At 37.5% G+C, this 13,873-nt stretch overlaps 1 pseudogene; it reads left to right on the top strand.

The window, feature by feature from the left end:
- The first annotated feature begins 12,481 nt into the window (after positions 1-12,481).
- On the top strand, positions 12,482-13,410 carry LOC141498632 (polyribonucleotide 5'-hydroxyl-kinase Clp1 pseudogene; annotated as a pseudogene).
- The last annotated feature ends 463 nt before the right edge of the window (positions 13,411-13,873 follow it).

The raw sequence follows: 13,873 nt of genomic DNA, 5'->3' as shown, positions 1-13,873 counted from the left end.
TCTTACCTATCCCAGAAGTGCATTTAAATTGTCCAGAAGAGAAGCAAAGCTCTCTTTCTCTCTTCTTCACCCTCCCTTTGCCTTGCAAGAATGATACTCCTACCCCCCCAACATGCTCCTATCTGTCTCTCCTTCTCCTTCTCCCACTCCCTCAAACTTCACTTAGCTTGTCCTCAAAGTGCTTGCAGCTTCTCCAGAAGGAGAAAAGATATTAACTTGTACACTATGCAGGCATCTATAATAAATCCTGAGAACTTTTAAAATCCCAGGGCTGTGTCTGAATTCTTTCACTATTTAAAGCCTCTCGATCTTCAATTGATAACAAAAGTCACTGGCAACAGAAATGTTGTCTGATTTTCTATGGGATTTTCCTATTTCTTGTCTGGGATTCCTGGAGAAATTTTGTGTTTTCCTAGGCTGTTGCAGGGATTCAGAGGAATTTTATGGTATTTATTTTGTTTTATTTTGATTTGATTTTTGTAAAGCAGTGGAGTTAAGTGACTTGCCCAAGGTCATACAACTAGGTAATCATTAAGTGTCTGAGTCTGGATTTGAATTCAGGTCCTCCTGACTCCAGGGCTGGTGTTCTATCTACTGAACTACCTAGCTTCCCCAATTTTATGGTATTAAATCATTTTTTAAGTGTGAGCATTGAGAGGGGCTGTATTTAACAGAAAGAAAGGGCAAAATGTTCCACCTCTGCCCTCACAACCCCCAAGGCCAAACAATTAAATTGGTTTCTCATCTAAGAGTTTCTTATCTTCTATTCAATCCCTAGTGGTAAATCATAATAGAGCAAGTTCCATTTGATCTAGGAAAATCTATACAGACTAAACTTCATTCCAGAGCTAGAGAACTTAATTTTCTTATTGTTTTAGTTGAAAGAGGATGAGATTCAGCCTGCTTTTCTGCATCCAAAACAAAAAAAAAGGAAGAAGGTAGAGTACCCCACAGCCCTCTGAAACCTATCTGATGTTTGGCCTTCATTCTTGAGCCTAGAGGAAAGAGGTTAGAGACAGGGAGGCTTCAGAACAGTTCTTGGAACCAGAAAGCCAGTGCTGTGAACACAAACACAAGCCTTGTTTTGCTTTTCTCCCCACTTAATAGTATTTTATTTTTTTCCAATTACAGGTAAAGCCAGTTTTCAAAATTCATTTTTGCAAGATTTTGATTTGCAAATTTCTCTCTCTATCCCATCTCTCTCCCCTCCCCAAGAAAGCAAGTAATATAATATAGATTGTAACTGTCCAAACATGCTAAACATATTGCCTCTCTTTTTCACTCAAAAGATGAGGGGGTGGGAGAAACTTTCCTGTGCTTACCAGCCCTCAGTAGTGTACATCCCCCCTCAAAGATTAACAATAGACCATCAGCCAGCTCCTCATCTTTCAGGTGAAAAAGCAAAGCAATAGGTTAAATGCCTGTTGACTGACTGCCATCTGAGGCCTGGGGTTAACACAATGTGCTGAATTACAGAAAGTCTTTCAAAACATTTATTTACTAAGACTCAGAGGATTTGTGATCTGAATCAATAGAAGTACCTGGGGGAACCAAATTACAGATCCTCCATTACTAAAGAATGTATTCTTTCCTATTCTGTTATTATCATTCTCTTTTGCTCCCCAAACTGTGTCTGATTAGGAAAGAATTCTCTGAAGGTCTGTTTCTTAAGTAACCTTACAAGCCAGACTTGCCTTCAGGGGTGAAGGACCTTACAAAAGAAAGAGAACCTAAGAAATTCCCCTACCAATGGAGCAGGCCAGAGTTATCTCACAGCATCACTCAGTTTAGATATCATTTAGAAAAAATTGAAATATTTAGAAACATTTAGAAAAACTGAAATAAATTAAAATTACAGTTTAGCCAAAGTCTCCCAGCACTTTATTTGTTCTGCATTCACACATCATCACTCTACTTTATATTTTAGTTATAATATACAGGGAGAAATATGACACGTGCAACTAGGTGGCACAGTGGATAGAGCACCAGAAATGCAGTCAAGAAGGCTTAAATACAAATTCTGTCTCAAATGCTTAACATGTGACCCTGAGCAAGGCACTTAATGTCCATTTGACTCAGTTTCCTTATCTATAAAGTAGATTTAAAGATAACACATTCCTCTCTGTGTTGCTGTGAAAGCATCAACTGGGGTAATATTTATAAAGTAATTTACAAACTTTAAAGGGTTATATAGATGGTAACTAGTATTGTAATGATATTATACAAATAACCATATAGCTGATAGACTCTTCTAGAAGACATTTTTTTACAAAATGAAATGTATGACTTGCTGAGGCTATCCATTCCATTTCTGGATAGGTCTAACTGTAAGGACATTTTTCCCTCTGGCAAACGTTCTTGTTGTTCAGTCATTTTTCATTCATATCTGACTCTCGTTGACCCCACTGGGGTTTTGGGGGCACAGATATTGAAAGGATTTCCCATCTTTCTTGTGCTCATTTTGCAGATGAAGAAACTGAGGCAAACAGGATCAAATGTCTTGCTCAGAGTCACACAAATTATAAGGGTCGGAAGCCAGATTTTAATTCAGGAAGAGGCACTTCATCATACATCAAGCTTAAACTGATCATTTGAAATTTTTCTCTACTGATCCCACTTGACCCCCTCTTGAGGGACACACGTAATAAGCATTAGAGGAAATATTTGCAGCTCATTTCTATCCTTTTTTCCTACTCTACTTTAAAAGGAGGGAAAGGAGAACTAAATGACAACTCCATAACTGTATATGTGTTTATAGACCACTTGCAGAAATTCACGAATGTGGATGATTTTGTGTGTGTGTGTGTGTGTGTGTGTGTGTGTGTGTAATAATTTCTGCTTTAGCTGAGACTTCTCCTTACTATGGCGGCTTTAAAAAACTAAGACTAAATGGCTTCATTTGGCAAACTGAGGTATGCATAATACACTAATTAACATCATCCTCCACAGTCTGGTCAGTTGCATAAAAATTCATTCTCATTGGCAACAAAAAGCCAGAAAAAGGAACTTGGACATATTCTAGTATGTAATGCTCTTTGTGACTGTCATGGCCCCCTCTGGGAATAGGCACCCACTTCATTTGACCAGTGCTCTTTTTGAAACACTATAGTCAAGATAGCATTCTTCTCGCTATCTCCTTAGCTTTCATCTAGATAATTTTTTTCAGAAAGGACAAAACAGTGAAAGGAAGGCTGGGTTTACTACTCCCATAGTAAACAGGAAATTACTTTAGGACAGAAAACCAAATAACGGTCTCCCAAACTTTCAATGTTTTGTGACAATGTAGTCAGACAGTCTATGATCAAACATTCCTTAACCACCTGCCTTATTCTAAGCTCTATACTAAGTTCTGTCAATCCATAGAAAGGTTAAAAAAAACTGGCCTGACTTTAAGAAAGCTACATTCAAGTCAGTGAGACAACACATAAATAATCAGGTACATACAAGCTAATGGAGGGACCAGAAAATATTGAGTGCTTGCCATTTATTTTTTTTAGAAAGATTTTATTTATTTTGAGTTTTACAATTTTTCCCCCATTCTTGCATCCCTCCCCCCACCCCCCACAGAAATGCATTCTGTGAGTCTGTACATTGTTTCCATGGTATACATTGATCTCATTTGAATGTGATGAGAGAGAAATCATATCCTTAAGGAAGAAAAATAAAGTATAAGAGATAGCAAAATTACATAATAAGATAATGGGTTTTTTTTCTAATTTGAAGGAAATAGTCTTTGGTCTTTGTTCAAAGTCCATAATTATTTCTCTGGACACAGATGGTATTCTCTATTGCAGATAGCCCAGAATTGTCCCTGATTGTTGCACTGATGGAATGAGCAAGTCCATCAAGGTTGATCATCACCCCCATGTTGCTGTTAGGGTGTTCAATGTTTTACTGGTTCTGCTCATCTTGCTCAGCATCAGTTCATGCACATCCTTCCAGGCTTCCCTGAATTCCCCTCCCTCCTGGTTTCTAATAGAACAATAGTGTTCCTTAACTTACATATACCACATTTTGTTAAGTCATTGTCCAATTGAAGGACATTCACTAAATTTCCAATTTTTTGCCACCACAAACAGGGCTGCTATAAATATTTTTTGTACAAGTGATGTTTTTACCCTTTTTCATCATCTCTTCAGGGTACAGACCCAATAGTGGCATTGCTTGATCAAAGGGGTATGCACATTTTTGTTGCCCTCTGGTCACAATTCCAAATTGCTCTCCAGAAAGGTTGGATGAATTCACAGCTCCACCAACAATGTATTAGTGTCCTAGATTTCCAGCTTCCCTTTCAATAATGATTATTGTCCTTTCTGGTCATACTGGCCAGTCTGAGAGGTGTGAGGTGGTATCTCAGAGATGTTTTAATTTGCATTTCTCTAATAAGTAATGATTTAGAGCAATTTTTCATATGACTATGGATTGCTTTGATTTCCTCAGATGTAAATTGCCTTTGCTTATCCTCTGACTATTTGTCAATTGAGGAATGGCTTGTTTTTTGAAAATTTGACTCAGTTCTCTGTATATTTTAGAAATGAGTCCTTTGTCAGAAATACTAGTCATAAAGATCTTCTCAGTTTACTACATTTCTTTTGATCTTAGTTACAGTGGTTTTGCCTGTGCAAAAGCTTTTTAATTTAATGTGATCAAAATTACCTAGTTTGTTTTTAATGATGTTCTCCATCTCTTCCTTGGTCATAAACTGTTTCCCTTTCCATAGATCTGACAGGTAAACTACTCCTTGATCTTCTAGCTTGCTTATAACATTGTTTTTGATGTCTAAATCCTATATCCATTTGGATCTTATCTTGGTATAGGGTGGGAGGTGTTGGTCTAATCTAAGTTTCTTCCATACTAACTTCCAATTTTCCCAACAGTTTTTATTGAAGTGAGAATTTCTGTCCCAATAGCCGGACTCTTTGACTTTTTCAGTAAGCAGATTATTATAATTGTTTCCTGCTATTGCACCTAAGTATATTCCACTGATCTACAACTATCTTTTAGCCAATGCTAGACAGTTTTGATCATTGATGTTTAATAATATAATTTTAGATCTGGTAAGGCTAGAGTGCTTGCAGTTTGAAAGATGGGAAACTGGAGCACCAAAGTGCTCAAGTAACTTATCCAAGCTCTCAGAAAAACATTTACCAAAATTCTGAACCTAAATCTTACAGACTGATGATGATGATGATGACGATGATGATGATGATGATGATGTTTGTCCATTCTCAAAGAAGACCATGACATCAGAGAAGTACTGTTATCATAACAAGCACATGAATTGGATTTGAATGAAGAGGAGCTGTGCTAAGTCACCAGCCTCACTTTCTCCTCTGAAGCTATTTGGATCCAGTGTCCAAATAGGAATCAGGGTGACTGGAGATGACCCTGTATGAGAGGCAGTCAGGACGATGTGACTTGTCCAAGGTTATACAGCTAGTGACAAGTGTCTGAGGCAGAATTTGAACTCAGGTCCTCCTGACTCCAAGAACAGTGCTCTATCCAATATAACACCTAGTGCAGACTTAGAACAAAGGGGAAATTTCAAAATCACTCTTGCTGGGAGTTCACCTATGTCAGGGACCAATGGCAGACCAGCAACCTACTCCAGGAGGAAAAGTCAGCTGATTCTTCCTCAGTGTACACTGGGGAGTACACAGTGAGATAGTCAGGAGCACTGAATCACTGCTATTGTCTTTAAGAGGATCCTGTTCCTATCCGTACTCAAGGCCAGAATTTGGATTTTACTAATTGTCTTCTTGATCCTGTATCCATCCTCCCTCCCTGGAGAAACCCTGATAGACAAAGCCAGAGTTAGAGTTCTTGTTTTTAACTAGCCTGTTATTAGGCTCTATTCTATTACTGGGCTCCAATCATACAGAGGATAGAGGGATGAACCTAGAGTCGGAAGACCAGAGTACAAATTTGACCTAAGACTCATAATGGTTAGACAACCTTAGAAAATGTCAACCTTTGCTTCACTTTCCCCATCTCAAAAATGCATGCAGAAAAGGCAATGTCAGGATAAAATGAGATATTTGCAAAACGTAAAAGAACTATGTAAATGAAAAAATAGCTATGTTGCTATTATTCCTTAGAGTAACACAAGTACTGTAAGTAGCTTCTAAATTTTCTATACCATGTTAAGACTCAATCTCTGCCATCCTTGTTCTTCCTTTGCCTTTGGAATTTATTGACTAATTTATATGACTAAGGTATGGTCTTTGTCATCTAGTGGAATAATGTGACAGACACAACTAACCATGATACTAATTTAAAATGAAGTGCTTTGAAAAGTTAAAGGAGGAAAGTATCATTGCTGACTGAAGGAAATCAAAGAAGGTTTTGATAGCCATGACCAAAGTTATGTCTCTAATAGACTTGAACCACATCTGATTCGTGCCTCTCAGGCTTGGAGGGTTCTACCAGGAGAATGTAGTGGGAAGGGGCACCCAGAACCAAGAGAATTCCTGTTACTGAACCTGACCTCCTTCTTGCTAGGTTAGAAGAGAAAGAAATAAAAGTAGGGACTGAATTCTGATCTCCCTGGTTGTGATCAAAATGACTGCTATCCATTTTTTGCTGATTACCTTCTCCCACCCCCATTCCAAAACCACTTGTGTGGTCTTGGGTATGCCACGCCATCCATAATAAAAAATCCAAGAACTGTTAAATCTTTGTCTGATGTTAAGCACAAAGGGGAAAGAAGAGGATAATGATCTGATTTGAAAATCTCATATTCAAAATGTATTAATATCATACCCCATGTAGGGAATTTGGACAAGAGCAAAGTCAAAGTTTATTATATCCTGAGTATTGAGGAAAATGATATCATCAAGGATATTTGAGAGAAAGAACACTTTAAAAGGAAAAATGGTGGGTGAGGAAACAAAAACTGGTTGCATGATAGTTTTCACATTATTTGGTTCTTATACTGAATTCTATAATTTTAGTAAAAAGAAAAGTAGGTGTCAAGAATTTGGAGACAGTCAAAAGATGTGGACAAATAACAGCAAATAAATATTTGGAAATATTTCAAATATTCAATAAATAAAGGCAAGTGTCCAAAAATAAGAGAACCTAAAAGTAAAGGGCCATCATTTATACAAGGTATTCCAAACGTCTTAATACCATTTTAAGTTACAGAAATTTAAAACTTTGGGGACAGAACTGGAGTTGCTCCTCTTCTCTCTTACCATTAAGATATGCCAAGCTTGTATATGTATGTCATGGAACACTATTGTTCTATTATAAACCATATTATAAACAAGGGATGGGAATTCAGGAAAGCCTGGAGATATTTGCATGAACTGATGCTGAGGGAGATGAGCAGAACTAAAAAAACACTGTACACCCTACTAGCAATATGGGGGCGATGACCAACCTTGATGGACTCACTCATTCCATCAGTGCAACAATCAGGGACAATTTGAGACTGTCTGCAATGGAGAATACCATCTGTATCCAGAGAAAGAACTGTGGAGTCTGAACAAAGACCAAGGACTACTAACTTTAATTTAGAAAAAACTGCTATCTTATTGTCTGATCTTGCTCTCTCTCATACTTTATGTTTCTTCCTTAAGGACATGATTTCTCTCTCATCACATTCAATTTGGATCAATGTGTACCATGGAAACAATGTAAAGACCGGCAAATTGCCTTCTGTGGGGGGTAGAGGGAGGGAAGTAAGATTAGGAGAAAAATTGCAAAACTCAAAATAAATAAAATCTTAAAAAAAAATGTCCCAACTTTATGGCATTTGGTAAACATGGGACCTCATTTCAAATGGAGGTCTAATCCTTGGGAATTGATCTCTCTATCAATTATTCTTTTTCTTTTTCCTGTTGCTCTCTCCTATTAATGAGAATTAGGTTTTTAGTTTTCTTGAAAGAAGCTTTTAATCTTTTCTAGTGATTGGACATTTTAGTGATTATTTTCAATTTTGAGCTTTTGTTGGTGTTAGCTGAAAGAAATTCTGTCTCATTTACTTCTCTAATAGTTGTATAACTCAATTATTTAATTTTAACCATCTTTGTATTTATTCATTGACTTTTTTCTCATTGTGACAGTTAAAATCCTGTTAGAACAAGATTTTTCCTTATTTCATTTTGTGCCTTTTTAATTTCATTTGACAACAATGAGATTTTTCATCTCTCCATTCTGGAAATTTCATTTTATTTAGTCTTCCTTCCACTCCCAGTTCTTTTTCTAACTTTCAGCAATTTGTTACCATCCCTCACCTAACCTCTACCGACCTTGGAACATCACTCTGCCTTTCCATTCCTTTTGTGGCATTGGTAAGTTCCTCCTGGGGCCTCCTTTTGGGGGATGTGCCTAGGATGGCTATGCTTTTTCCCTCCTTCCTCTGCTTCTGACTCCTAGGACTTTGCCAACATACCTGCTTCCTGGTTAGCCCCCTATTACTTTTTAACTCTTTTTAAAATTTTTTTTTATTTTTTATTTTTTTACTTTTTAACTCTTTTCTGAATGCTTCTTTCCCTGCAAAGTCATGTAGTTCTCCTTGAGGGCAGAGACTGTCTTTGTTTATGATTCTATCTATATCCAGTCAGTCAGTCTCTAAACCTTCAGTAAGCATCTGCTAAGGGTTGGTCACAGTGCTACAGGCTAGGGATACAAAAAAATAGAAAAGACAGTCTCTGACTTCAAAGAGTTCACAACCTAATATGGATACATCAAGAAAGCAACTACACACAAACAAGTTTTATAAAGGACAAATAAATAACCAAGAGAAGGAAGGTACTAGAATTAAAAGGGGTGGGAAAATCTATCATGTAGAAAATGTAACTTCATTTGAGGCTTAAAGGAAGCCATGGAATTCAAGAAGCATAGATGAGGAGCCATAATCTATTCATAAGATTGGTCCTTAAGTGATTGAATCCTTTAGTCAGATTATAGGTATTGAAAACTAAACTATACAGAGCTAGACACATGAGAAGTAGATACAAAGTACTTGGATGATGAGAGAGCAATGGGAATTAGCCTAAAACAATATGATGTCACTCAGGAGTTGGTCTATGAATTATATGACCCATTTGTTGAATCAAATATTCCTCACACACAGCCAAGATATAGATAACCCAGGAGCTAATCTGAGGCGGAAGAGCTGCTTAGAAAGGTGGGAATTCCCACAGAGAAAATGAGAGTCACATTTAAATCTAAAAATGATGCTCCTCACAAGGGAAGGCTCAGACCAAACCCCCATTCCATCTATAGGACCTAATTAGAAATCCCTCAAAGACAGGAACTCATTTCCCTAAAAAAAATTATTGGAAGCTTGAATTAGTTGGATATTAGTTACACTTTTAGGAGACAACAGAAATATAAAGCAAAGATAGACTGACAAAGAGCCTTAAAGATAGATCTTTAGTATTTATTCAGGGGCTAGCCTTGGGAAAAAAGGTCCTGTTTTTATTGCTGTTCATCCTTTGTTTCACAGGGAGATGTCTTGACTGGATTTAAGTGAGGCAGAGTTATCACGTTAACTCTCCCTTCCAGAGTTATCTAAGTCCAATGACAAGATCAAATTCTTTTTGACTTTCATCTTCAATAGCTGACCAAGTTCTAAACACTCCTCAGTATTTGCAAAGCTTCTGTCATCTTCATGGTTACTGGAACAAATTGTTTTCATCTGCCCACTCTGCAAGGAGAAATCTTCATACATACAAGATTTTACAAAAATTAAAGAGTTCTTAATACTCCTTCAGAAAATCATGTTAGAGATTGTGAGGATTATGGGGATATTCCACAAAAATGTGAAGGGAGATTGTTAGTTTACATGACAAAGACTGGGGTCTGCCTGTATTGTTGCCTATGGGCAGGTATGAGCATCAAACTGATCAAAACAGATTAGATCATGTCTGCCCCACCTAGTTCTAAGTTAACCTCGAGTCTGTGGTCATTCTCCTTTGTGCATGCTCAAGGAGGTAGTTGTTCTTGCTCATTAGTAGAATGAGCAGGGCAGGGAAAACATAATGGAGGAATGTATCAATTAGATTTGTGACCCTAGCCAATGATTGGCACAAAGGGGCAGAAACAAAGCTTTTCAAAGTGCATATAATACCTAGCATTTCCAGGATTCAGTGCAAAGGGTTAAAAAAGAGGATTACACTGATGTCCTTAACAGAGGCACTCAAGTGACTATTATACTCCAATTCTTCTATCAAAGATATCTGAGGGGGGCAGCTAGGTGGTGCAGTGGTTAGAGCACTGGCCCTGGAGTCAGGAGGACCCAAGTTCAAAGCTGGCCTCAGACACTTAATAATTACCTAGCTGTGTGGCCTTGGGCAAGCCACTTAACCCCATTTGCCTTGCAAAAAGCCTTAAAAAAAAGATATCTGAGGAAAATACTTTTACAATATTTGAAAGGGCTGCAACTAGTTGAACTGAGTGATAAAAGTTACTCATCCAGGATATATCAAAGAGAAACTAAGGGTCCCCAAATAAAATTGGTTTCAACAGGTAAGGCTCTGTTCTAGCCAGAGTCAAGAACTCTTAGTCAAGTGTCATCTAATCAGAAATTATTACAAAATACTAGTAGAGCTGTGAATACTAGCGAGCCTACAAGAATACTACAAAAGAAGAGAGACAAATAGTCACTCTAAGTGACAGGTAGTCAAAATCAGGGTTGGATCCCGGAGTATTTTGCTTTACTGATTCCCTACTACCAAAAATAGAAGGATCAGTTAAAGAAGAAGCTTAACAAGAAGACAGGTATATTCTTTTTACATGAGTGGTAAGTGAAATGTGCCCAATATTTAAGGTCACTGGAACCTGATCCAGTAAAATTCCTTTATCTCTCATAGAAGAACTCAGAAACTATTTGAAGGACCTGTTCATCAATGCATCACTGGGAAGTCAATCAACTTCTACACAACACCTATGACAGAAAACTAAAGAGGAATGGATAGATATACATGTATATAAATGATGGGACTTGAAACAAAATAACTCAAGGGGACTAATATTCAATTCCATGGGTTTAAGATACCCTCAGCTCTGCTAGGCAGTCAGTGGTTCTAAATACTAGATTTATCCAGTGAATAGATTTATGCAAAATCCTGTGGCCAAGGAATGGAAAAAAAACAAACACCACCTTCAATTCCCAGGTATATTTTACCAATTTGAGCATATGCCCGAAGGCATCTTAGAAGCATCTATTATTCTCCAATAGCATTGGGGAAAACAATTAGAGATATGGATTATCTGTCATTATTTGTGTACCCTGAGGACTTTATTATCTTCAGAAAGAAATTGGAAGAACAAGAGAGAAGGAAACAGAAAAAGAAAAATTAAAGAAACTATCACAAAAAAAAGATTTTCCAAGGACAAGATCCCCACTTGTAAGATAGAGATTTCTCTAAGTGTAGTATGATCAGATGTCACAAAGCAGAGGGTGACCCATTGACAAGAGATACAAGTGGCAGACTTAGGTTTATGAAGTACAACTATCTCATGGGAATGTTAGTTCTTTCAAGACCCAGCACTTATTAGTCACAAGTGGCAAACGGGAGTATATGGATTGTTCATGGAAGTCTAGTACCTCTGATGTGAAGGTTTGCTGAGCAGTTTTCAGGCTTGCTCATCCATTTTTGATGCCTACCTATCACCTAACTCTCATGTATAGCTCCAAGAAACTACATCATTCACAGCAAGCACACCTGGTTTAAAATAAAACAACATTTCAGCAGATGAACTAAACCATGTTGCGATTAATTGAGAGGCTTTAAACCGATCAATGAATTAAGGGGATGTTGACCCTAAGCATGTAAAGATTTCCCATGGTGGAATGAGTAGATAAGAAACAAAAATTTCATCCGATAGCCATACAACACACACTGTGATTCCTTAGAGCTTGGTGAGACATCAAAAATGTCAAGGTCATCCATTATATCCCTAGGTCATCACCAGCCCTCTTAATTTGTGTGGCTACTGAACTTGGATGCCACTGGAAGAGAGAGACTGATAACTTTGTACAAATCCACCTTATTTAAATTCAAATCACATGCAAATCAAGACATCACCCTATGATATCATCAGTCCTCTTCTATAAAAAAGAAAAGAATAAACAACAATAAAACAATATCTCTGTTATATCCAGTGTGTGTGTGTGTGTGTGTGTGTGTGTATGTGTGTGCAAATTTTTGCTATTTACACCAATGAAATCACAGTCCCACTCCCTCGTCATTTAATTTTTATTTAAAAAATAATTAATAGTTATTTTTAGGTCAACATTCTACCACAGAGGACTACAATCAAGCACAATCATATCGTACTGCAGGGGCTTCTGAAGCTTGATGCTGAATGTCAGTACTATATAGTTCTCCACTTAACCTAATATAAATTTAGCACAAATTGTATGATCGTTAAATCCTGTATAAAAAAGAAAATGACATACACACACTAGGTTCTATAGAACAGATTTATCTTTAGTGAGAGTTTTGAAAACAAGTCAATTTGAGTGATGGTAATTAACCTTAGGTATGTGGGAAAGTCCATAATATGAGGCCAGTTACTCAATTATGCTTTGCAACTAAGCCACTGACTCATCTATTTGGAGTTGGATATTGGCCAAGGCTCCTTGTCCATTCCTGGAACTATGGGAGCTCTTTACATTAAGTAACTCAATGATGTAGAGGAGGGTTTTTCTACCTAGGTCCTACTGACTGACTCCACCAATTCTGGTACCATCATCAATCTTTGCAATAAGATTACATTACATTACACCTTGTAGACATATTCAATTTACACACTAGGAGAACTACAGAGCCTTCATCACTGATTTGTCACTACTACCTGTGGGTGGGTCAAAGCTTATGGCTACCAGGCCCTGGAACATGTTGCTTCTGCTTTTGAGGCGAATGTGGCAGTAGTACTGGGCCAGAAATACTGTACAACAAGTTGAAGTGTGATTAGTGTACCCTGTTCTACTTTATAAGTCAGGAGGAGTTACTGAACATTTGAAGAATTTCTTCAAGGAGTAGGGATGTGTACACCTGTGAGTATTTCTATGGCTTCTGAGGCTGTTTCTATCTCCATGCCTTTATAGTCAAATTCTTCAATGTGAAAATCTTGGGGGCCCCATCATCCCAGACTCATGTCTCCCTTAAGTAATGCCACAGGAGAAAAATCAGCTGAAACTGGTACCAGTCAGCCCAGGGAAGAGATATGATACACCACCTCTCAAGTGTCAGCACACTGAAGGAATTAAGGAGAACAACCCTGAGACCAGTTTCATTGGACCTGGAGCTCCAGGTTTTTATTGTGCTTTCTTTTCACTGTCTAAGAAATGTTTCCTCATCATGGACATTCACTTCTTGGAGCTCAAGTAGGAATTTCTGTATAAGAACCCTTCACATACTGGACAAGGGAATGGGGCTAAGTTGCTTATAAAGCTCTTGGGTCAGAACAATTGGGTAAAACTGGTTTAACAGGAAACAGACCACCTTTGTGGATGATAATCTGATCCTTTGAAATTGTATATTTCTCTTGCTTCATGATAGGTGACTTGGCCTCAGAGTAGATCTGAGATGCCAATTGAAATTTTCAAAGATTGTGGAAAACACTACCCCTATTTCAGAGTTGTGATCCAATTGTGTTCTTCCTTTTGGTCTTTTATTCTTAACTCATATTTCACACATTGTCCTTTTGTCTGTTCATAGTGGGAGTACAATTGAAAGACATCTTTCAGGATAGTTCCAGCTTTTAAAAAGATTTTTCTAGTTTTAATAAATATTTTTGCAGCCCTTTGCAGCATATATACATATGTATGTATATATAGTAAAAGATGATGGGCAGTTTATATGATGAGAGAAATAATCATTGGACAGTCCATGAGTTCTACTATCTTCTTATG

The sequence above is a fragment of the Macrotis lagotis genome, chromosome X (assembly GCF_037893015.1).
Source record: "Macrotis lagotis isolate mMagLag1 chromosome X, bilby.v1.9.chrom.fasta, whole genome shotgun sequence".
In the NCBI taxonomy this organism is placed as follows: Eukaryota; Metazoa; Chordata; class Mammalia; order Peramelemorphia; family Peramelidae; genus Macrotis; species Macrotis lagotis.
This window is presented reverse-complemented; position numbering and strand designations above follow the sequence as displayed.